The sequence below is a fragment of the Typopeltis vanoorti genome, chromosome 13 (assembly GCF_054136105.1).
Source record: "Typopeltis vanoorti isolate ZY-2024b chromosome 13, IOZ_Tvanoo_1.0, whole genome shotgun sequence".
Lineage (NCBI taxonomy): Eukaryota > Metazoa > Arthropoda > Arachnida > Uropygi > Thelyphonidae > Typopeltis > Typopeltis vanoorti.
This window is the reverse complement of record NC_143561.1, coordinates 119,156,980-119,182,406: the sequence shown is the minus strand read 5'-3', so window position 1 is coordinate 119,182,406 and position 25,427 is coordinate 119,156,980. Positions and strand designations below refer to the sequence as shown.

At 38.7% G+C, this 25,427-nt stretch overlaps 1 protein-coding gene across 1 annotated transcript in view; it reads right to left on the bottom strand.

The window, feature by feature from the left end:
- LOC150100498 (muscleblind-like protein 2a) overlaps positions 1-25,427 on the bottom strand; it is a 549,014-nt gene that overhangs the window by 468,164 nt on the left and 55,423 nt on the right. The window contains 1 exon segment of the mRNA XM_090402904.1: positions 6,135-6,228. The gene's annotated coding sequence lies outside the window, so the exon portion shown is untranslated.

Genomic DNA, 25,427 nt, shown 5'->3' with positions numbered 1-25,427 from the left:
CATGCATATTATTATGTGACAGCTTCAGAGAGTGCAACGATCACCGAAGGAGGGTGATCTGCACCTCAACCCTTCCTGTACACTATTTAATTCTCTATCTACACACGACACTATCTACTACACAGTAACAATATTACAACCTATTAATTGCGAGTGTTCTCTGGTCGATTTGTTTGTTTTTTGGGATTTAAAAAGAAAATATTAATTTTTGAAACTTATGGTCAGGACATTATACCTGATAAGAATATTTTACACCTCAGCAAACAATAAAATTTTGGGAGTGACGCACTTTTCGAACTTTTTTATTTATTTATTTGAATATCGAGAGTAGATGCCATAATCACAGACTGACAAAAGGTATCGTCTTACATTATACTCGAATTTTTTTTTTTTTTTTTTTACGGTCTCTTTTCCGGGCAAGATTTTATAGTTTCTTCGCCGGGTCAAATACGAATGAAAAGAACATTTCTAATCTTGTATCTCGCAGAAAATACACGACTGAGCAGAAAAAATGGATCTTATTAAGTTGTGGGGCAATAAATTACTTGTAGACATTCTGGATGGAATTTCTGCAAGATTATTTCTGATTTATATATATAACCTGACTTGAGAGGTTTGTTGGCAGAGAGATGGCGGTGATAGCCTGCATTCATGTAGCGGCACAGTGGTTTGAGGGGCGACCTAAAATACTTTTGCTAAGGCCTTACTGTTCTTGTTATGCCTGTCGGATTCCTGTGTTCACAGGCAGGTTAGGTTATTTTGAGGAAAGAAAAAAAGACGAAGTTATCGAAGCAACAAAATTCCGTAATATTCCAATTCCCGTGTGATTAAGAAGCATTCGGAAACAACTGGAGTGCCAAAATTTCGCCAAAATCATCCGTTAGTCCGGAATATCACAGTCAACGGTGTGAATGCTGCTGTTACATCCGTCTTTATTAGGAATGCATCGAATGATCCGTAAAGAGATGCGAACTCCAAATTGCGTAGTTGACACCTCAGAAGTGGTGTGGAATGATGTCGAACCTCAGCTGATGAAAAGGCGATCCCTCAAACCCAAGAAAAACACCCCACCGACACCATCGAAAATGAGATCAAACATCTGTCAAATGTTTTCACCACCGTCTTGGACTAAACAGCGGCGGGAAGAGGGGCAGGGGGGGGGGGGGAGAGTGAAAGGCGTTTGCCACAAAAGGCTACTCTCACCGGCCCTCCACAAATCTAGGAGTAATGCCGAATCTAGAGGCGGAGAGATCGTTCCCCCGAAGCTACATTCCCTGTACTGTGCCGACACAGTTGAGTTGTTCACGTAAAAATCCACAAATTGCAAAAATATTGAAAACCTTCACCATGAAGTTGGTGAAGGATTTAGCCGTAGGGACGCCAAATAACTGCAATAATTGATCGTACTTCGCAATAATTTTTTATCATAATTATTTATTTACTTTTATGTTGTTTAAAGTAAATAAATAATTATTTTTTATCAAAAAATTATTTGATCAATTTAGCCGTATATAAATTATTTATATACGGCTAAATTGATCCAATTGCAATATCGGTTTTATGAACGATGGATACTTTATTTATTTATTTATTGTTTATTTCAGAATGGTATAAAAGACTTGGCTATTTATTATTGATGTCCAATATTCTTTATTCTTGCCGGTGGCTAAAGAACTGTATTTGGATCCGCTAAACTTTGGTTGCATTTCTCGGGCCTGTAGTGATAACATGTCCCTCCCGGCCATTGTTTTATTTATTATTCATCGGTGTTAATTACGGAATCCCCCTTTATAATTATCAGAGAAACCATCGGGTTTTCATGAAAGCAGTTTGCTGACTCAAAAGCAAGCGAAAAAACTTTCAGATTCCACAAAATCAGCCACTCGTGAACTCTGCATTTCACTTCAAGAAGTTTCAGATTATTATATCTGTTTTAAGTGAATGAACAGTCAGTAAACGGTCCCCAATCACTTAGGCTACTTACAAGACTAGAAATATCTCTGCTACACACCAGCGGGTTTTCTGTAATTGACTTTGGTGAAGTGTTGCCGGTTAGGCTTAGCTTTCTTAGCTTTCAGTCTCATCCAGCAGAAGGATCGCCTTTACAGCTTATGCTTATTTCACTTTCCGAATCGGATGCGAATTTTTTTTTTTAAATGGAGATTGTGATAGTGATAAGATGAGGCAAATGGGTAGATTTGGATACGAAATGCCCTTTCTATTCCATCATCATATCCTTACATCCTAGTTAGGCAAAAGTAACGAGCCACCTTCTTCGCTTGGCTGTTTGGTTCAAGCAAGATTATATGTTTAGCAAAAAAGAAAGCTACTGTTTGTTACTTGAGTCCATTTTCACGATTGTTCAACATGTGGGTGGCCGAATTTTAGTCTACGGTTTATCTTGATCTTCAGGCTTCATCGAAGGTAAGCATGAGCATAACCCCACTAACAAAACAGGACGGTTAAGCCCACTCTCTTAATCTATGGAGTCCTTTGCAATCATTACAGACTTAAATGAATAATTATGTGTTTATTTGTTTATTATTTTGCCAGCGCTTTGTGTAAGTTTTCCTGATATGAATCCAGCCCGCCTAGAGCAGCACTTTTATCTAAAATCGGCTTCATCTTGTTCATGAGAAAGTTTCACTGCACAAACATCCCAATCTTCGAGATCTTCAGTGCCTTTATACATTCGATTATTATTCTTCAATGAGGAGGATGGCAAGGTTACCTCCGTTTATGCTGCCAAATATAATCTTGACTTCTTTTTTTTTTCCTCGCAAAAATTATCTCAGTTGAGTTTACTGTCCACCCATACCGATACCCAGATCGCTACACAAGATTAGGTCATCAACAAACCTCCAGCTTCTCGACAGAGCCATCCACGGGTTTTTTCTCTCTAAGCATCCTCTCATTGAGGCACCAGTGTGTTATGGTTTATGTGGGAATAAAAAAAAAAAAAAAAAAAAACACGAATCTTTCGCTGTGCTTATTGAGTCCAAGCTGTTAGGGAAGAAATCCAGACGTGGATTAAGGAAATGAATTGTTAACGACATCCATTTGCAGCACGCCGATGATCTCATTCAGAGCCTTCTTACATTTCTAGAGTTGGTGTTGCGAAGAAAATTCAAACAAACTGACGAAGTCCAATCACGATGAATTTTCAACTTCATTTATATTTTGGTCGCTCAGTAAAGATCCCTTCTGTTATTTTAGCTTCACTTATTTCCTAGGAATTAATTCTTCGAAGAAATCAAAGCTTTATTATTCTTATTTATAGATTGAACACAATTTTTCGCAGTCCTAGTTTAATCTGAGATGTAGCAGCTTTTTTTTTTTTTTTTTTAAATTCTCTCGGATCTACTCCAAGCTCATTGAAGATATTTTTCTTTCTGGAACAAAATTGTGAACAACAAGCAAGACTTTAACATAACGTTAAACAAATCATTATGAACATAAAAGTTTATGAAAAAATGGTGGGTTGCAGATTACCAAGTATTTTTATATAATTAGCGTGCCTAAATACATTAAAATCAATAGAATATTTTAAATAAGACACAAATGTTCTTGTGTATGTGGTCGTGTTATCTGGTTTATGGGGGGGGGGGAATAAATTCATAATTATTCTTGGATAAAACAAAAAAAAAAAGACAAAACATTTGTGGCCTATCGTCTCATTTCTCTACAGCTAACCATGTCATCGAGTGGAACCAAAGCTGTTCCCCTGACATAGAGGGAAACTACCATTCAAGAATTTTCAAAGCAGCAGCCACAGTCGCTCGTTCTACTGTTAACCTTAACAGAAATCAAGGTTTTATACTCCAAGAGATATGGAAAACCCTAATTAGATCTCTAAAAATACAAGAAATGAACTTCAACACAAACTACAGGAAGTCCCTTAGCAACAGCTAGCTAACCTTGTACACGCGATACGTGTTTCAATCACGTTCGATGCTATTTCATTTGTAATTATTCTTGTCAGTTTTACAGTTACTCATAATTGCGAGATTGCCTACATGTCAGTGCCCTGAAGATGCCAACAGTTAAAGTGTGGCGAAACTAGTTGGTAAAATTTTATCAATACTTGGATCTGTAAACCAAATATTATTTCACTAATTCGTATGATCAAGGAAATAAACGTTCTTTATTCTTGGATATTTTTTTTAGCTACACCAACACTGCTAAACGAGAACTCCCGATCACGTGTTAATCAAGGGCGATATCACCTCATTTATCGCATCGGCGGTATCATGTGCGAGATATCGTACGAGCCAGGCAGCTTTGAAAAACACCCTTGGATAAGGAGAACTTGGATAACATCGATAAAAATACAGAATGTCTGCCCGACAGATGTAGTCGCAGATAAAAGGAAAACAAGCACTAATGTCAAAAATATTTTGGGAAAATAAATAGTGGGAAAAAAGTCAGTATTTAATGTGTTCTGATGTGTGTAAAATTTATACTTGATTTAATACTGTCTGAAGCAAGCCACTGGGCGCAATTGCGCGATATGCAAACAAGCAGTTCTCTCGAAGGTAATTCGATTTGTTTATCGAGTGGGCACCCGGATGAACAGCAATTATACCCGGGTGCATTTGAGGTACCTGGTATCGTCCGTTTAAGCATTCTCAGTTGGCAATACTGAAGAAATTACCCTTCACACTTAGTTCAAGACACAAATAAGCAGACCCATGAAATTCTGAGAGGCCTGAGCCGAAGCTCCTTCAGAAGACTGGCTACTTCGTCTCTCTGACCTGACCATGGAGAAGCCATGTTTGGAGATGGGGACAACCGCAATCAATTCCAGGAGTGCTTCGACAAGACAGACTCGTGAATTTGCAGAAAACATCTGAAGCCCACACGACTTTGTTAACAACGATACCCATCTTCGATTAGCACAGGCCATGGTAACATAACGTGCAGCAATGGAAATTGGTCCTTTGGAACCCTCTTCCCAGTTTCATGGATGAAGTTACTAGGGAAGATGTTTGGAGAATGCCGTTAAATACGTGAGCTCCCAATGATGAAATGTGGAGGTGGATGGCATGCAATGAAGCGGAGGTTCTTTCTCCTGGTAGAAATCAAATCCACCGATCGTAGTGAGTATAACATGGCTGCCATATCCTACGTGGTCAATTTTATAGCACTACCTTTTACATCTTCCAACATGATAGCGTGTCACAGGCTAATGTTTGTTACAAACACGTGACTTGAAGAGAATAATATCAGAACATCGTGACGGCCAGTACAAGATTCTCAACTAAACCCAACAGAATGATTTGGGATTAACTAAAACTCAGAATTAGGCCTCTAGGAAAACTGCCAACCTCCTAATAACGTTTCAAAAGAGAAGCAGAACACAATTCTCCGACCTTCAGGGACGATTCTTCATATGCACTTCAACTTCATCCCACGAGCGTTCGATCGGGTTTAGATCAGCGATGTGCAGGAGAGGTCATTTGAAGCACCGAACCGTAGTAGCCTTTTGTTGTGCGACAGATGACACTTTTGCCGGAACAGGTGGGTCATTCACCCAATTCTGTAAGTGAAGGAAGTGCGTTATGATCCGTCATGTGTCGGTGCGTATCTCACTTCATAGTAATATCGATAGAAATCAGTGGAACCAAAATACCATTGCAAAAAAAATTCGCTGCCCAGCTTTAGAGTCGTAGCAATGCCGTCCTCTCGTAGAGTTGGCCGGACAGTCACAGGATCCATCTTCTTTCGTAACATAAAAAGAAACTGAAGCAAGATTAGGATCCGTTGGTGAGATTGAATTCGTATTATCGCGTTCAAATGCACTATTTCATGGTGGCATTTACCTGCGCGGAATTACTTGCATCAGAGAGTTCTATTGAATAGTTTCCATGCGCAAGTTCTTTGCAAAGCGTGTGATTCTGCTGGTGTGTAAATGTGGAGGTTGCGGTCAGAAGAGAAAAAATCCCCCGTGGTATGAGAAAATGCGAACTATATGACGACATCTGGTCTAATACAGACAGATCACAGAAACATTTCAATTTTCATGCACACTAATCTTTTTAATGTCAAGTTTTATCTCGTGCAGTCATCATACAAGCAACTGCTTACAGAAATCAACATTCCTTAAAACAGAGAGATTTATTTTAGCTACTTACCAGGAAAGTTTTTCGAAAGTCTTATCTTAGGAAGCAGACCCCACAGAAAAGATTCGCCTTGAGTTTCGAAATGCGTAGTCTTGCAAAAATAGGTCTAGATGCAAAAAGAGAAAAAAAAATCCTTAACTTGAAACAGTCAATTTAAAATATAATAGCATACAAAGAGACACGAAAGGCATCGCTACGAGAAGCAGATCAGTATTCATAAATGCAGTGTACCAGGGTAGAGATGCATTGAAAGTAGGTAAAGATTCATGAAAAGTAGGTAGGGATGCTGCCCATGTGCAAAATAATTCAAAGATACCGCTCGGCCGAGTGTAAGATATTTCGGTTGGCTTCCACCAATGTCTACGATATAAAATTAAAATTGTTTGTTGTATTCTAAGGGCTTCCATGAAGGTTCTGAGACCTCTGCTGAAGCAGATAAACCGCATCCTAGCAGGGACTTAACTTTGCTAATTGCGATAATTCGCAAGCATAGGAGACATATCCGGAAACGTCTCCATTAGGAACTCCATGTGAGGATCGCAGACATATGAAGGGCATGAAGGACTCCTCCTACTTCACCTGAAAACATCAGCGCTACAAAAACCTCAATAAAGTGTTACAGAGCCGGAACAAGTTTCGGCTTTGGTGAGCTAAACTAAGTGGGGTTCCTAAAAAAATCGACCCTTCCCAAGAAAAGAATTTTCGCCTTAAGAAAACAAACCGGCTGATTTTTTTTTTTTATATTTTTTATTCTTTTAATGGGGCAGACAATCTTTATACTAAACTGCTTGCTTACACTATCGAGGTTTTTGGCCTTGACAGTGTGATGAAGAAGTGACACACGATTGAAACACACAAAGCACGACAAAGAACTCTTATCCATTCCAACCAAGATTAATAACACGAATGTAAAATACAGCATAGCTTTGGTCGCATTTTAATGAAATATTTACAATTTTTTTATTTATTTCGTTTTCATTATATAAACCCGGTGACTTATTTCACAAATGCGAAAGTTTCATGCACTTACTCAGTACAACAGATCACGCGAATAATATAAATAAGCTCGCAAATGAGCTAATGCAGATACACGCAATAGCGCAGATTAAAGCTGTTGTTTAGAAACAAAGTTCTAATATGTTGTTGTTGTCTATTCACAACTGAACACGGACGCCTTTGTTTCACAGGCCTATTTCATTACTCCGTGGGTTCCACAAAACAAATCAGCCGCAGAACACACCTACTGAAGCAATATATTTTGGCATCATGACTCGGAGCGGTGTGAGGGATGCATCGTAAGAACAACTTTATTTTTTTAAAAAAATATGTTTCAGTAAAGTTGTTGTTGAGACTACCATTGCAGAGGATCACTTTTTGTTTTTCTAAGAATAAGATAAGAGTGAACCAAATCGTAGTCAGCATCCACGAAAAAGTTTTTTTCCTGTCTTATCTCCGAGTGTTTGTTAACCTAAGCTTTCTCATATAAATAAGTTTTTAATCATATTTACAACCAATACCAAGGGAAATGTAGACTTGTCCGAGTCCGTAAGTTTATTTTTACACCAAAAAAAAGAGAAGACGACGGATATAGCGACACGCTACAAAGCGGGTTTAAATTAAGCGATAAATAAAGCTCAAGGGCTAAAAAAAATCTGTCTGCGTGACAATTAAAGAGTTGCGAACTTGACACATATTTTAAAAGGGAATTACGACAATCTCATTACAGCTCTGAAATCGCTCAGCGGCAACAATTTACTCTACTGACGGAGGATATAAAATGTATTCATACCCAGGGTCGACGATACCATTTAGTCAACATAGGCGACTGCCTAGGGCACAAGCCATGAAGGGGCGCAAAACTTTCAAAATTTTGCAAAATTGAAGGCAAGAAAAATTAAAATCTGATTTTCATATATTAGACGTATTGTATATTACTTTGTATATTATTAATAAGAAATGGCAAAATAATTTTTATTTTTTATATTTAAAATTTCATTCTAAAAAATATCGAACTTGTGAAATAAGGAGCGCGCTTGTAAACTTTGCCTAGGGCGCAAAATAACCTGGCACCGGCAGTGTTCATACCAACAGAAAAAGTTCAAAATATTTTTGCTGCTGTACAGAAAACTGCGAGTCTGAACTCTCATCTGGTAAACACGCTATTAAATGTCGGTGAATTCAGCTTTTCTGAGAGTGTCTGGAATAAAGAGGGTGTCCAAACAACGGTGCGAAGCTGCTTGTTACTTTTCAGACAGAGTTCGAATTTCATCATCCCGTGTGAAAACATAGTGGTGAAATTCATAGTTGGCCATTCTACCCGCTAGATGGCACTCTTATCATGGTGAAAGGCAATATACGTGATACTATGGTGTTACAAGAGTGGAAGAATACTCTGGGAAAAACATCGCTCGCAAGGCGAATGGTGAGCTCCCAATACCGCATCGATGCTCGTAGTGGATACAGAATCTGTCGAACAGATCATCATGGAAGTTAACTGCAAAAGAATGGCAGCGTTTCCCAGACCACAATCCATCCGCTGCATGGGCCTCCGAAGTAAACGCTTGTACTTCTTATGCTGCCATCTTCTATCGAAGGTCAGCGACCATCTTGGTGAACAAACTACGTTTTTGCGTTGATATGAGCAGTTGTGCGCTGCTCTTTCCTGTCCGCGTCTTGATGTTGTCCAACCAAGATATTCTTTTTCTTCCTCTAGCTGCGACCAAAATGGTTTGTAGAAGCTGATATTTGCCGTTTCTCATGATGTGGCCAAGATATGATGTTTTTCGTTTCTTGATCGTTTGTATGAGATCTTTGGCTTTGCCAATGGATTTTATGCCATCCTGTACTTACTACCCAACCTAAAAGTAGAGGACTGCGTCCCATTTGCACTCGTTTCCAGCTATGCAGTACGGAAGGTAGGTTGAAAGTTTGTCAAAAACCTGGGGGAAGAATAATCCCATGGAAACAAAGGACGGAGAAGCATTATGGTATGGGGGGGGGGGGTTCCCAGGGAATGTCTTAGAGCCCCGATACCCATCAACCCTTACTATGAATGCTAGAAAGTACTCTTCCACTTCATGGTAGACTTTCTTCCCAGATGGCACACGCGCACACCAACAGGCTCATGCGCTATGCCAAATTGGGCGATCATGACAGTGAAGATGTCATCATGGCTTCCCAATTCACCCGATCTGAATCCCACGGAACATATTTGGTAACAAGGGGAGGGGGGGGGAGATACATATTATTACGAATAGTTTGACTGGATTGTGTATTATATTCTAAATAATAATAATTTATTACGTAACGAAATGTTTCAAAGATTTTTTACATGTTGACAATCAAGCAGTGGACGTTCTTTGCTTTTAGGAACCGACAGTGTTGTCTGTATTCAATACTTCCTCGCTCCAAATGCATCTTTTCACGCATGCGCAACACTACACTTCATAACTTTTAGCTGTGTAATGGCTGCTGCCCTTTTGTCTGGCACCAATTTCATGTGGAAGAGATACAGCCTATTAATGGTTAACCAAATCAGCGGATTCAAGTCGGTTAGAAATGTCGTTTCCACGACATTTTGGAAACCTGTGGGGCCCCTTAGAGCCCTTGTTAAATTATTCTTCGCCAGCAATGAGGGTTTTTTTGGTATGTTTTTTTTTTTTTTTAGCTTGTTCCAGAAAAAGTTGGAAATGTTCAGCGGATAGGTGACGGGTTAAATAAACCGCAAAGCAAGGTCAAACATCGCAAGTTTTTACCAACCCACTTCAGGCCTGCAATAAGCAAGTAGGCTCACACCGGGCGATGTAAATCATCTAAAGACATTCACACTTATTGATCCCACTGAATTACGGATACGCTATACATTTGAAATGTAGGCTAAACATCTTAAATGTCGTCTTTTTCACTATTTTTTCAGAAGTATTAAAGGCACGCGCTTTGAAATGTCCGTTATCTGCAACAATTTGTGGTGTGTTCACAAGACTAGAGAATCGCGCAGCCAATCTAGGATTGGGGAGGAGAAGACAAAAGCAAGCAAATGAGTTTGCTAATACTAATTTCAATTTGAGTTTCTACTTGTTTTTTCGTAAGTTTCTGGGTTGCAAAATATTTCGGATACATCACAAGCCGACAGACTAAAAAGCGACGTCTACAAGTCTTTTCGGTAGTCTCAATAAAAGAATAAATTGTAAATTGAGAGAGGGGAAGTCGCCAAGCAAGAATTCATAGATGATTAAGGAATAGAATTAGTGGCCAACCCTTTGTGATGCAGCCAAAAATTTAGCAGGTGGGAATGCATCGTTTTTAGGTCCTCAGAAGTTGTTCAGCAGCCAGTTTTAAGAAGAACGAACTGAAGGAGATAAAAGTGGTGAAACTAATTCGCATTAAGAATTAGATTTGAAATAATATCGACTAAAACTGGAAGGCTAGTAAGTGGATCGTCTACTGACTAGCCTTACAAAAGATCTCAACCCGCATCTCACTACGAAACTTTTACTGGATTTCCTTTTGCAGGAAAATTGGCTGTTTTGTTAGATCCGTCTGGCTCGCAATCGCATACGGCATAAAAATTACGGCGAGGGAAGGAGAGAGAGAAGAAAAGATATGCAGTTTTTATCTATCAGTTGCAATTTGGGTGCTCGCATTTCTTGATTGATTCGATATCTTACAAGATGCCGGGAAATTGATGCCAATACCATCCGGGCAGACTCTTTTTCTTCTTAAGTACTTTTTAATCTTGTTTCGCCTTCCTTCTTTGCAATCCCTGTTCACCTATATATTTCTTTCCATTCTAACGTATTTTCTTTGCTCTGATGTCTTGAGGTACTTAACTACTTACGTCATAGAAGAAACCTACTTCTAAGTGGTAGTTGATGTGATGGTGTGCACGGATTTTTTTTTTTTTTAATCGATTAGTTTTTCAAAGGTCTGATTAATTTTGAAATTGCGTGATATTTGCAGAAGCGAGTATTAAATCCAAGAAACAAAACGAAAAACATCGACTATGGTGCTGCAATGAGGAGAGAAGCAATGGAGCCACAAAGACCACTACGTGGCGTCTCTCAAGCGTGGGTGTTTTCCTGCCAGTTTTGAGGAAGAAAAACTCCCTGCCTCTACATGAGACTGGCCAACTCACTGTCATCTAAAAACACATTTAAAGGTTTCTTTCCTGTGCGATATTCGAACCAAAATCGCTCCGAGGCCCTAGAATTATGATGCATCGGGTAAGATTACAAACTTAGTAGTACAACTGATATGCTAAATGCTTGCGTTCTCTGACCGATTTGCTCTTTTTAACAATCAAAAATTGCAGAAAAATTCTGGTAGATCCATGTCACACGACAGTAAGTTATATTACAATGATGTCGAATATTCCAGATCGTCATAGGATCGAAATGGCTGACGTTCACCTGACTGAACAGCGTCCATCAAGGCAGTGAGAAACGTAAGTGTTATGAATTAAGCTTAGTATAGCACAGACAGCGGACGAGATACACTGGATGAGAATGCGTTTCCCAGACATGCCCTTCGTTTAATTAAAAAAAAAAAAATACTGCTTGTCTTGTACAGCGGAATTTGCTGAATGCGCGTTGGAACTGTTTTGACGATAACTTATTTTAATTCATATCCTGCTGTTAAAACGTACCCGGGAACTGCCTGATCCAACAGGATATAAATAATTAACAAGATTTACGCACTTAAAAAAAAACATACCAAACTGGTCAGGTTTAATTCTAAATACAAAAATCTTTGCTACGTCTCAGTAATTTCTTGTTAAAACTAACCGAACCATTTCGGAGGTGCGTCTTCATCTGTATTCTGAGCACACAGATCCGTGTTTCCATCCCACATTCCATTTTGTTGCTTCGATTTGCTGATCGTAACACTGCATGTTTCAGACACAAGGATTCTTCTTTCTTTCTTTCTCCGTTACACACATGTGAATCAAATAATAACAGGCGGGGTTATTAACAGCTTCCAGTTCACGGAGCTGCTTTTTATAACCAGTCATTCCAGGTACACACTCCAACTCAGCTGAGTTTTTTTATCTCCGTTATAGACACGGCAATCTAACGTCTATCTCTTCATACCACTTCTTATCTTTGCAGAAGATCGACTAGGTCCTTAATTCTCGGATATACCTGTCGGACTTTTACGAGAAGCTTAAACATTCCCAGACAAGTTACCTTTCGGGTCAACACACCACTGGTTTCGACCTTTGGTTCTGAAATTAAAATGTACATCAGCCGATTATTGGAATGACGAAACCGATTTTTACATTTGGAGACTTTTTTCTGATTTTGTGAGATACACTTTTGAAATTTCGCTGTGTGTTGATGACGTCATGCAGCGTTTACAGTTCTGTTTTAACTGCAATTCCGAAGAAGGCTTGAAGGAATGGGCCCAAATGCTCCGTGTTTTCATTTGGTGCTTATCCGCATTGAATGGAAAGTTTTTTCCCTTAGAAGTACGTCTAATCTCGGCCTAAGATGTTTAACAAACTCATGGGTGGCATAATTATTAGCGCTTGTCTTTTTACTTCTAATTTCACAACCAAAATAGCCCAATAAACACCTAAAATTGAGATGAGTCGACTATTTTTTTAGTGTTGAACAGGCTAAATTCTTACTTGTATAGAAATAATTTAACAGAATCGAGTTCTGTTAAATTCTCTCAGCCGCCTTCTTTCTCCTCTGCATAAATGCCCTTCTCAATGTGAAAAAGCCACACGAGAGAAATGAAATCGCATCCTTGGTCTTGCTAATGAGACCACTTCCATTCCTCGTATTCATTGCAGGCATGAGCAGTGTCAGGTTCATAAGAACCAATCCTTAACAGGCCGTTGGGCCTAATGTGAAAAAGGAAGATGATAAAATAATTCCAATGAAGCCAAAAAAGAAGTTCCCCACCCTCTCCTTATACTCATCGTAATAATAAAGATTTTCTGGGTTTCTATTGGTTATATGATCCTTGATCTATAATTAACACGAAGTATTTTTGTCTCAAAGCATGCGCGCAAGCTACTGTCACTGCTGTGTACTGTACGAAATTTACTTTGCGAAGTGTGACAGTATAAACAAAATATTGGTTTGACCAGCGAGTGCAAGAACTTGGCATTACATTTAGACATTTGTAACGTTTTAATGTCTTTTTAATCTCTCTAAATGCAAGGAGAAGAAAATGGAAGAATTGTGTACTCACCGCACTTCTTAGGAGATTTTTTCCTTATTATCATGGACTTCAGTCATGATAATAAGGAAATTTTTTTCCTTATTATCATGATAATAAGGAAAATTTCACCTGAAACTGCTATAAGACACGACGTACAGATGCCGATTTGCGTCCAAGGAAAAAGGTAACAAGGTAAAACAACCACAAACATCCATGCCCACAGCGGGACTCGAACCCGCGACTTCTTGGTTGGAGAGCGGGTACGTTAACCACTCAGGCCTGCTTTTTCAGCAAAGGCTTTTTGAGGTCAGTTGAGCAGCTGATTGCTCTTCTTTCATGACACGCTCGTATCGCGACCAGCTGACTTTGTTCCATTATTAATGATTCAAAAGTCTGGTGTCCGGTTACATGCAAACAGGTATTCACCAAAGATACAATGCATGTCGACACCTGCGAATCGCTGAGTGTAAAATAGTAAATAACACGAAATAAACAATAGAAAAGCGCCATAGGTAACTCCACTTGTGGTACCAGTTCTTCAAGGAGACAGTTTCAATTCCCAACGAAATATATCAACAGAAGGCGATTCAATAGCGACCTATATTCTTGGCTACTTTTCCTACGAGTATGTCAGTTCATTTACTAATTATCATACCCTTAATTATTATTATCATCATGGGGAAAGCATTCATATTAAAAAAAAAAAAAAAGATATTAAACCAGCCCAGCGTGTCACGTGATAGCTGTGATGAACACCGCTCTCACAAAATGCCATCAGCTGCATCATTTACAGGAGGAACATCTCGAGATGTTTTTCCAGTCTTCCTGAAGCACCTCCATTAGTTGGCGCGCAATCCAGAAACGCTCCTTTTACTTCAGGGAATTGGAAAAATGGCCACAGAAAGGTCAGGTGGGACAGCGAGGTCACTCGAGTTAACAGCATACGACGATCGATGAAAGTACACGGATTCTCAAAATCTTGTGTGGCGGGTTATGCCACAGTCCGTGATGATCTTAACGTGCATCACGTGACACTGTCCGAATAGTTTCGAGTGCGCTGTAGGACGACGGAGGTGGAACCGTCCGCCGAATAATTTGGAAATCTGTCCTTCAGAGATCATTCTACAAAGTTCTCTTGAGAGTTTTATTTCAGAAAGAAATAAAACTCTCAAGGACTCGTTCCTCATCTTCGAGCGCACTCACAGAAGCTGACCACTTTCATACCACAAAAACGCTCCCAGTTGCTTTTATTGTAATTTCTTTAAACATCCAATCCGCTATTAAGAATAACAACACGTGGTCAGAAATAACAGAAACACCAAATTAAAGAAATATATATTCTGGTACTTATTGATATTGTTGGAATGAGATGTTGAGCCTGCATTTTACCCAAACTCCAACAAGTGTGCTAAAGCAGTCCGAGATAAAAATTTCGCATATATCAAGTGACTCTGTGAACCCGGCCAATTTCACAATGCCGAACCTTCATCAAAAATTTTCAACCGATGGTCAGTTAGTCGGTCTCGTATGGAGTGGGGGTTTTCCTACTGGAAACTGAGTTTTTCGTCCAACAGAGTAGACAATCGTCTTGAAGTAAGAAATTAGTTCAAAGAATGAAGAGCTAAATCAAGCTAGAAGGATATAAGCAATTTATGGACTTAATGCATATCCTTTGTTGCTTCTGGCGTCATCACCCATCTATAAAAGGCTGAACTCTGTTTTTTCGCCAAACGAAAAAACAATTCAAGAATCTTTAACTTGGATTCTAACGGATCCCCCACGCCAGACTGTATATCCTCAAGTTATGCACTCCTATTAACACACTTCTTACATATCACCTGAAGAGGTTGTCACTAGTCTACATCAACGTGGCCCACAACGCTGTTCTATTCCCCCCATCATAAAAACAAGGAACTCCCCCCTTGTACTCATCACAGTTCTGTCAAAACCAATGGCGATGGTCATCAACAGCAAAATTCTTCATTGGAGATCCATCAGCGATCACCTGCCACTACTTCCGCATTAGATCTCCGCCGACCTTAACCACCTTTGAACACGTAGCCAAAGGAACTTGTTTGGCCACTTTTGACGTTTTTAGGACACTTGTTTGAGTGTGGCATAAAAGCTTTATGGCCTGCTTTCTGCCTTTTCAAATGACGATGAGTCAATTATTTCTGACTTGTCATAGATACCGGAGTGTTCCGAGGCCCATCCACATCTTCTAAAACACCCCTTCTCACTTGTACAACTATAAGCGCTGTAAATCCCATATTGTCCCAACCTTGGAATACTTGAGATAGCGCATCTAAGGCCTTCCTAAAATGCTTGATGCTATTCCGCAGAACTGTCCAAGATTAATCTTCTCACACGAGCTCTTTCTCGTCGCTTTCTCATAGAAGTTTCGCTTCTGTCTTATCTACAGGCAGTATTTTTACGGGCTACTTCTGTTCCTCTATCGCCCTCTCAACATGCAGAAGCCGAGCAGGAGCAGCTGATGGTCGACATTCAGTTCGGCTTTCACAGCAACATCTCATCTTTCTCTTTCTTTCCACCAGGTCCGTTCTTTGGTTCCCCTTACTCCATATTCTTTTTCCCAATAACTAGGCCCTCCAATTGTCTTTAAGAAATGCAGGACGGATTCCTTCTTCTTTCTCTCTGACCACATGAGCCAGTGCTACAAGGGAATCCAGTGAGCGCAGACATTCGGCCCCCAATCTATTTATTTCTACAAGGTGTATTAATTGGATGAGTTTTTCAGTTTATCTACCTTGCAAGAGGCAAACCCTACGACCCTCGCCTAAGACTGGTTAACATTTTTTTTCTTCAAAAAAGATTTGTTACGGACGATGTTTGAATTTAGGTCGATTTTCTAAGTGTCTTACGGCAATAGTTCCAGAAGTATCAGGCATCGCCTTTACAGGATAAACTTTGGATCTTAATCGAGTTTTGGTTCCCCTACAAGTGTTTCCCAACGTGGGGGGCAATTTGAATTTTTTTTGGGGGGGGGGCAATCAGAAAATGATGTTGCATTCGTCACTTCATCACCGATATACTCAAAAAACTCACCATTGTCGGCGATAAATTGTCGATGTTGCAACCCTGACTTTCAGAGAAAAAAAAATGGTGACATCACTGGTACAGCAGTCAACATAAATGCAGTATCAAGAACTCTCAGAAAAGCAAAATGATGAGTCTATTAACAATTTATTTAACATAAAAGGAACAATGGCATGGCTTTCTGACGAGACAGAAACGAAATTCAACTAGTTTTGCAAAAAAATCCTGTTGCCCTTCCCGTCGTCATATTTAGTTGAATGTGGCTTTAGGGCTGTGAATGACTTGCTACTGAAAAAAGAAATCATCTGGATATCACAAACTGTGGGGATTTGAGATTGAAAATGACTAAATTAGTACCTCAAATAAAAACTCTGAGGAAGATATCAAGCTCAAGGATCGCATTAACTTGGATTTTATTTTCCCGAGTTCAGTTCGATTTATGTTTTATAATATACAAAGTGTAACATAAAATTTATATTCATTGAAGAAAGTCAAATTGAAAACAGTTTTGCCTTTTTTATTTGAAGTACATATTTATATTATACTTTTTCAGAACTTGGCTGACTATTATGCTAGGGGGGGGGCATCAAAATCTTTGAGGTGGGGCATGATCCAAAAAATGTTGGGAAACACTGCTCTACAGTGTTTCCCAACATTGCTCTACAAGGGGTAGTCTACTTAACGGGTTGTCCCCTGACAACCCGTTAAGTAGACTACCCCTTGCCCTTACGTTAAAAACGCAGATCCAACTAAACAACTCTTCGCCCCCCAAAAGCAATTTCCCCTCCCATAACAACCAATGCTGAATGTGTAACAAGAGAAATATTTTATATCTTTAACTTAACCAGATGCAAATGAAACAGAACCCGCGAGTGGTAATCAGAGGGGGAGAAATAAAATAAAAATAAAAAAAAAACATCCGAGTCTGTAAGTAGAGAATCCGCGGAGTTCAATATCTATTTTAAATTCTCCTCTGTAAAGAGCCGCGAAATGGTGGTCGGAGGGTACAGAAGACGCACAACACACCTTCCAGCAAAGCACTAAATAATTGTTGAGGGGATCGCAGTCTGCTTACAACATATTTCCTTTGGTAACGAGGTGCAAGGCTATGACTTGGCAGTTTACATTGTGCACATAAGCTTATTTAAAGACCCGTTCAGGCTCATAGCCAGTTTCTTTTTTCTTCTTTTGTTTCTGTTTTGGAATGAGAGAAAGAAGAGGAGTTGATGGAAGTCTGCTACTACTAACTAACGTTTTAATATGTCTGCGTATATATATAGATAGACAGATAGATATAACTTCATAATTCCGTACGAAATGAGCCCCTCGAAGGGCTTCTTTCCGCTCTGGATCCCCCCAAAGAAACGCTCACGAGACACAAATAGAGTTTTTTTTCTTTAGAAAAACATCAATTGCGAATGATATAGCGGAGTGACATGCACGCTCTCCGTGGTTGTCTCCATCAGTCAGAGACCTCCTGTGCGGAGCAAAATATGCAAATTGGCATATTGTCAAAAGACAGGGGGTGCTAGTCGGGGCGAACATATTCCTCTCGCTCTGCGCACGTGATGTATCGCGTTCCACCGTTGCTCAAAGCTTACAACATTCTCGGCAGCGGTAAAACAACGAAAAAGCGAACTTTTTTGGAGACTCTCGTGACCTTTTCGAGGTTTTTTTTTTTAAGTCTCACATTTTTTTTTTCTGAATCTGATTCTTTTTTTTCTTGCTGATATTCAAGGTGATGAAAATCACACGCTTCCACTGCGATGAAGGCGAATGAATATTTTAGAAAAAAAATTGCAAAACTACTAAGAAATGTGTTCACCTGTGACAATGAGTACTCTCTTCACCACGAGAGAAATTGGAAAGGTACTAAAATAAAGCGACCCAGCAAAATAAAATAATAACATAGCAATATTACTTAACATTTTCTGTGTACACATTTTGCAGACGTTTAAAATAGCTTATCACGAGATTATTATTACTAATTTATGAAACAATGGTGTCCTGCAATCCTGTGGAATTGGCGTTCATTCCACAGTGCTAGACCACCAGAGGGAAAGACTGTTTTAAGTTCGATTTTAGTAGCCACTAAAAGGAACCTTTAATATTTTCCCAGCCGGTTTACAGTTAGCATACTGGAGAATTTTAACTATGGATATAAACAGGAAGGATGAAATGGCACGTGCGAGTAAAGAAAGATAACGTTTCCAGTTCTTCAGAGACCATTCTCGCATTCAAGTTTATAGTGGAGGAAACCCAATGAAAAAGAAGTCAACTTTGACAATGGTTGGTAAGGTTAATGATGCATTACTGATGGAGGAGATCAGAAACGTGATATCTGTCAGATATCACGAATAAAAAGTTTATCCGTGGAAGAAAATTCGTGGATTCAATAACTTGATGTAAAGGGGGAACTTGGGAAAAGTTGTTTACCTAGAGCTAAAAGAATAAACAAAGCACGAATGAGATGAATAGAAAGACTAAGCAAATATTGCGCGAGAAAAAGGTAATGAAAAAGTACAAACGTGGAAGTAACGAACCGTTACATAAAGTTTATGCAATGCAGATATTAAGGTACGGGAGAGACCAGCTAGAAACAGTGTAGAGGACTGAGTAGATGAGAGAAGGAATCTCTATAGTGATCAACACAGGTTTGTTGAAGAAGGTCCTATCATTATTAATATACGAAGATGATAATATAGTCAATGAGTACATTTATGTAATATGTTGGGGGTTGTATTATAAGTAGACACAGAATGGTGCAATGCGACAAGCAAGGAGTTGACGTTCAAGACGCTATATATTGCAAAGCAGGTGAAAAGAACAGAAATGAGTGAAACAAAGCTGTGAATACAAGCACAACCTGGACTGCTGTGCAGAGACTGGGTTGGCCAGATTTCGAAGAGATAAGCAAGCCTTAGAAAGGATTCATAGACGGACAGGAAAGGCGATGTAATGAGGGCAAATTGAGGAAATGTATTTTGCAAAGCTTGGCAAGTAGGAGTTTCGATATGATCGAAGCAAATAAATTGTTGGGGGGAGCTTATCAGACATGCTCGGGATATTTTTCAAATGGCAATTTGTTTCTCTGGTGCTACACCACGAGAACACCAGAAAAGGACAATACCTTTCTTTAGTCAAGATTTCTGATATGAAACCTCATCGCAGTCTTCGATGGAATTTAATAGATTCATGATGGACGAATGAGATGCATCAGTTGAGATTTCTATTCCATTAAAGTCACTGATAAAGAACTCTGCCTAATAATCAAGGTTGCTGCTGCGCGATTCAATTTCTTAGAGGGATGCCGCCTTTGGTTCAATCAAGAAATCTATTTCGATCATAAAGACGAGACAGGAACACAAACAAATCTTGGTGATGGGACATAAAATTGAAAATTAAGTGAAAGAAGGGCTGAATAGACACGCACAACAGCTGAACAACACTAAATGAAAGTCCCCACTGTTTAAGAACTCCATAAATCTTGGAAATATCTGGACGGATTCGGCTGAAGCTACAAAAATGCAATCCGATGTGGATTAACAGCAATGTAAAGTGTTACAGAAGTCGTTTCGTTTATTTATGGCGTCGTATATCTGTTGGGATGAAAGATTACCCAAATGGGATGTGCTTTGTTTGATGTTGTCGCAGCGAGGCATATCATCGAATGACAGAAGAGAAAAAACAAATTGGGAACATCCGATGCAGTTCTGTTAAGGATGATGGGAAGAACACATACTGGTGTGTGTGTGTGCGCGCGTGAGAGAGAATTATATATATTATAAAGGTACTGAAAAGAAAAACCAACTCGCACTAATCAACGACAATTATTCTTTATTGGCATTTAATTTGGCCGAATAAAAAATCCTTTGTCTTAATAAGGTTCCGTAATAACCGTTCTCTTTATGTTTAGTTTAGTCGATACCCAGAAACGTGTAATTAGTCGACATTTGAACTAATTTGGTGCACTACTGAAACGAAAGCGAAAATGTTTAAAAAATGAATAATTATAATTATTGAAATTCATATGGCGAATGTTCTTAGAGGTACTTTTGTAAGTGCAGGGCTTATAATTTAGAAAAAAAAATAATAATAATAAAAGGTGGTACGGTATGGCACTCGACTCTACTAAAAACTGGAAAGCAGTAATTTAGTACATCGTAGTATCAGCTGCATCGATACCGGTTTGGTATTATTTCAGCTTCGATACAGCAAACTTGTGGTCGCTCTACACCATTTTTTTATTGCATACGAGTGTTCATTCATGCGAATTGATCGCTTGCAAAAGATATCTTATTAAATGAGCTTGCCACTTTTATCGGAAAAAAGACGAGGTTCCTGATTTTCTTAAAGACTCCGATCCTAACCTTGAACGAAGCATTGAAATTCGGCAAACAAAATGCTATTCGATATTACGCAGATATACCTGCACAGAAAATGAAGTAAACCCTGTGCAGTCTAAATCGTTTAAATACAATTTTTCGAAATAAAAACTCGTGTTAAGTTAACAATAAAAATCTTTACTATTTTTTCAAGCATTTTATTTAACACTGAATCATAAGTATATATGAAAATAATCAAATAAGATTAAATCACGAGCTATCATATAAGAGAGAGATAAAGGAGTCCGACGGAGAAGTCCCCTTTCAGCAACACTTTTTAATATTTACCTAAATGGAATAATAATAAAATGGAGTAAAAATTTCCTTCAAGATATTGAAGTTAAGTTCACACCTACTGTGAACTTCAACACTCTCCTTTTTGCCGACGACCAAATAATAATTACAAATTCCGAAGATAACTTACAGAAAGCTATTTTAGATTTAAATGAGATATCCAAAGATTATGATATGATGACATCAGCAGAAAAATCAAAAACTATGGCCTTTAAAGAACAAGATTCCAGCAAGAACTAAAATAGTAATTATTATTATTCCTGACACCTCCAAGGAGTCCGAAGACTCTTCGCGGGAGGACACCTACAACTGTCTCAACCACTACACCGAACCTTTACCACGAACCATCCCCATCAACGCCATCCACCGCCCAACTCCGCCACCACAACTAGTATTTTTTGTCTGTAAATTGCGTGTGTTCTGAAGGGCCGATTTGTCTGTAATAGATAACAAGATCTTAGAACAGGTGAATTCATTTAACTACCTAGGATGTATGATCACATATGAAAATGAAAAAGATATAAACGTAAAAATTGCAAAATATTTAAAAACAACAGGAGTAATTAACTCTATATTTAAACCAAACCTAGTTCAAAAACAAACCAGGCTAAAAGTATACAATACATTAGCCCTACCGATCTTAATGTATGGAAGCGAAATCTGGACAATAAAACCAAAAGACAAACAAAGATTAACAACAGCAGAAATGAAGTTTATGAGAAAAACTGCAAAGTATACCCTATTTCAGTGTTTCTCAAAGTGTGGTACGCGTACCCCCAGGGGTACGCGAAAGGTCGTTAGGGGATTTGTGACAATTTTCGGCTATGCATAATTAAAGAGTCATATTTTTCAACAAACAGTGCAATTAGAGGCAACCAGGATAAAACGGCACTAACTAATGAATCACATCCCCTCTCCAACAAAAACTGCTGTATAGACCAAGCAAAACCATATGTTGCCGGTAAAACATATGGTTTTGCTTGACCCCCCCCCCGTTGTTAACGTGTTAAAACTAAGAAATATGCAGTGAATGTGTTTCAGATATTACGGAATTCGGTTGAAGGGAATTAGCATTTCAACTCAACTGTTGAAATGCTAATTTGTCTTTGGTTCGCGCGATCTTTTGTACCGCACCAATCATATGCAGTTCTTCGCCACTCTACGTATCTCAAGTCTTATAAATTACTGGTAATTTTTGCTTGAAATAATGGGAAAGAAGATGACGCTATTTGGGTAGATGACTTTGAATGCACACAAAGAAACTGTTCTCCATGCCAAAAGTAGTGATAGCGAGCAGGAGCTTCTTGGTAAGTCGCACCATTTTCAGTTTTTTCCTTAAAACTTGAGTTTCCGAAAATCCCGCACGTATCTCGCAACACGATTTTTTAGCTTTCATTTCGGGAAAAAAGTTAGAGTTATATTCGAGTAAATACGGTATTCTTTTTTAGCTTTCAAATTCTCATGTATGGATCATAAATTCTCATGTTAAAGATTGGATTTATAAACCCCCAAAAGAGAGCAATTTAGCAAATACAAGTAGCTGTAAGCAACAAGAAAACGTTGATATTGCATCTGGATCAAATGAAATTGATGAGTGTGTCGTCTGACATCTCTAGAGAACCAATATTTAAAAAAAAATCATATTTTTTGTTTACATGAACATATAAATTCAAATAAAATAGATATTTAAGTTTAATTAATATTTTAAATTAATTTATTAATTTTAATTTATTTTTAATTAATGAATTTATTTTTTAATTAGGGGGTACTTGGTAATAATGAAAATTTAAGAAGGGGTACGCGGATATCTGAAGTTTGAGAAATGTCCTATTTGATCACAAAAGAAACGAAGAAATTATTCACAAGAACCAGTAATAGAATAAATTAAAAAAATATAAACTTAAATGGATGGAACACGTTGAAAGAATGAAAACAGAAAGATTTCCAAAAAAAAAGCCTTAAATTACAAACCACTAGGAAAAGGAAAACCAGGACGTCCTCTTAAGAGATTCAAATGGCTTCTAAGGCCGCAAAAGGCCATGCTGGGCCTAAAATCCTTGACATGCATGATGATGATTTTTTCGTTTCATTTTAATTCTTTCTAATTTGTGCGCTTTTACTGACATTTCTGGTGAGATCATTTGATACATATCTCAAATGATGCGCTATAAAACATTATAATAATGTTTTAAATAGTGCTCGGAACTTTTTCGGCGCCTATTAACCACACTACCAAAGTATTACTGCGCCTCAGAAACGTGCCTACGTCAACCAGCGAGTTATTTTCTGTGGAAAAAAGTTCGGAATTTTTAAGTAGGATTTCTGAGGAAATTTTCTAGACATGGGCAGGTCCCTCAAATATTTCATATCAGGATGGGTTTGGAATTAAGACGAAAAATAGTTCAGATAAGAGGCAGAGATGGTAAGGACGAGAAAGTTATTAAAATTTTCGTTTCCTGATAATCAATCTCATCTTGGTTCCTATGCTAACATCCAGTGTACCTATTTTGGATTGTAGTCCGTCCTTTACCTGTTTTTTCAATTTATCCTTCACTTTTCGGAAGCTTGGGTTTTTCATCCCTCATCCACACACACACACACACACACTGCGTGTGCAGTGCATGTCATTAACGGTGAAAAATATCGTTAGTGGGCGGTAGATGGCGCGGTGTGTGTGTGTGTGTGTGTGTGTGGATGCGGATTATGTAGAGTGTGGGTGTTTGATTAAGTAGAGTAAACCGGTGGGTTGGGTATCCTCCCAAAACGAGTCCCTAGCCTGTCTTCTTTGAGGTGTCATGTGATTTCAGATTAATAACACGATGATGTTCTTTATGGGGCATTTCAACTCAAACTATGAAATACCAACAGAATTTCAGTTAGAGCAGATAATGAGAACCAATGCCTTAACATAACGGATTCAAACACACGATGTGCTCTGATTCGGCTCTTCTGCCAATCTATTTCCGATTAACTCGCAATAAGTTCAAATTATTGCTTCGAATCCAGTTGTATGCGTCTGATGACTCACCCCCCCCCCTCTACTTTCAATCTTGGGAAGTTGAATACTTCCTAGCTATTTACTGAACAGTATAAACCCAAAATAGTTCGTTTGAATTTTCATTCGGGTTTCATTGCGATTCATCACAGAAATGTATGCTTCCAACGCTTCCTACTTGGAATGACAACATAACCAACTAAAAATGCTCAGAACATAAGCGATGCAGACATCAGAATGATAGCGAGACTACATCCGGTCTTTTTTTCCTTCCTAGCAAGCAAATAAAGTAAGAGTATGTGTACGCAAATTCACGGAAATGTTTGCGATTCCGTAGAGCAGTTAAATTTTCGATTTATTCTTATGCAAAACAATAATAACAACAACTTGTAACAAAGTCACTTCTAATTTGGATTTACACGCTTCAAAGTAGATCTTGAATTAAATCAGAAGGTGCGTCTATTTTTTGACACGTAACATGCAGATAAATTACAACGTACTGTAAGGCAGGAAACACGTGCTTGGCATTCCCAGCATTCCACGAGACCTTCGATAACACGGCGGAAGTCTCCGTACACAGACCGCACTTATCTCGCTTGACAGTTCAGTTACATCGAGCAGGCTGCACCTGCAAAACAAGTCTTTCCATGGATTCAAATGGAGATCGAGCCGTTAATTCGCTTTGAATTTTTCTCACTTTTGCACGAGAATTATTAGGCAAAGCAGTGGAACAATCTGACTTCTTACGTGCGCTATCGAGTCCTCAAAATACTCGGATAAAAATTAACAACAATATTGAAAGAGCAGAGAAAGTACAGGATTATTATTTCGACAACGATTTTGACATTTGTAAACAAATTTGTAAGTTTTACGCAGTTTTGAGTAAACAGAATCTTAAGAACAATTAGCTGAATGTGAAGTCTCCTGGAATTGAAAGAATTCAACGCTTTTTGATATCAGAATAAGAATCCTGACTTCAACTAAATTTAATTGGTTCGCCAGGAGATCCAGAAACGGTAAAAAAAAATTAAAAAAAAACTAATCTAAATAAATAAACTTGATTGTTCTCAATGCAAGGGAGACTTTATAACGAAAAGTAAGTTAGCCGGTCTCGTGCGGTGGTGGAAGGTTTTCCCCTCCTGGAAACTCTGGAGGGAAAACCTTCAAAGCTGGCAAACCCGTCCTTAGAACACACGCAGTTAACAGACATACTGCAATGGCCTCATCGCCTGAGTTGCTCCGGCGTAAATCCAAATCAGTCAGTCGCGGTCACGAACCTCTTCGTCCCATTCAGGTAGGCCGTGCAATGACACAGCAGGATCACATGCTAACGAAGGTCACACGGAACAATGTTCGTTCAACCACTTCAGTCATGGCTGCTTGTTTAGGGTATTCACGTGTTTT